This window comes from Gavialis gangeticus, unplaced genomic scaffold (assembly GCF_001723915.1).
Source record: "Gavialis gangeticus isolate Ggan-Ray unplaced genomic scaffold, GavGan_comp1, whole genome shotgun sequence".
NCBI lineage: Eukaryota > Metazoa > Chordata > Crocodylia > Gavialidae > Gavialis > Gavialis gangeticus.
Genome location: NW_017729032.1, coordinates 49,702,921 through 49,703,875, shown reverse-complemented (window position 1 = coordinate 49,703,875; position 955 = coordinate 49,702,921). Strand labels below are relative to the sequence as shown.

Genomic DNA, 955 nt, shown 5'->3' with positions numbered 1-955 from the left:
CAGGTCCCTTCCAACCCTAGAAACTATGAAACTATGAGTTAGTACGCAATCTCTTCTATATACAGTACACAAACACAAATCATGACAAATATGTTTGGTAATAAAATCAAAATATGTTATAGTAGGTGTTTGACTTATAGCGTATGATTTGGGGGTTTTCTGTCTCTAAGATGGCAACCCCCATCCAAAAAGGAATATTTTTGGAAGGAGAGGGGGCAAAGGGAGGGACTTCTGGTGGCAAAGGTCAGAGGTTAAGGTGTGGGACTTCCAGTCCTAATATGGTGACCAGGGGGTGGGGCAACAGTTAAGGGGCAGGGCCACCCGTGTGGCCCTCAACAGCTCACCAAAACTGTTTGGTCCTCATTAAGTGGTCCTCTGCCAAAATAACTGCCTGCCCTGGCTTAGAAGGACTACCAGTCACAATTACTTTTCTCAGTCCTCTTCCCCTAGTAAACCACTCATAGCTCATCAACCCAGAACCAGATGAGACGATCTCGACTCAAAAACAGAGATGGAAGAGGTAAATCTGGAAGAATTTGGGGTTTATCAGATTAGTAATTGGTCACCAATTTGTTTCCGACACTCATTTTACAAAACAAAAAACCAACATTACTGGTGTTGCTATGAATAAGAATACAGTGGTACTCTCTGAGTTTGTCCGTGGACAAATAAGTCGTATGAACTTCTGGAAGCTACTACAAATGGAAAATGAAATAAAGTCCAAACTGTCATCCCATTTTCCCAGGCAGATTAAGCACTTTCTGGAAATTAGGGGATTTAATGGAATCTGGCATTGGCAGATAGGAAAATATGTCAACTGATTAATTTTTGCATGCAACTACTAGCAAAGAATAAATTATTATACCTGGATAAAGACAGTTGTCTGGTGAAAATGCTTTACACACACACACACACACACACACACACACACACACACACACACACACACACACAC

General features: G+C 41.5%; 1 protein-coding gene across 1 annotated transcript in view; it reads right to left on the bottom strand.

The window, feature by feature from the left end:
* The window catches only part of B3GLCT (beta 3-glucosyltransferase), a 222,974-nt gene that overhangs the window by 69,329 nt on the left and 152,690 nt on the right, over nt 1-955 (bottom strand).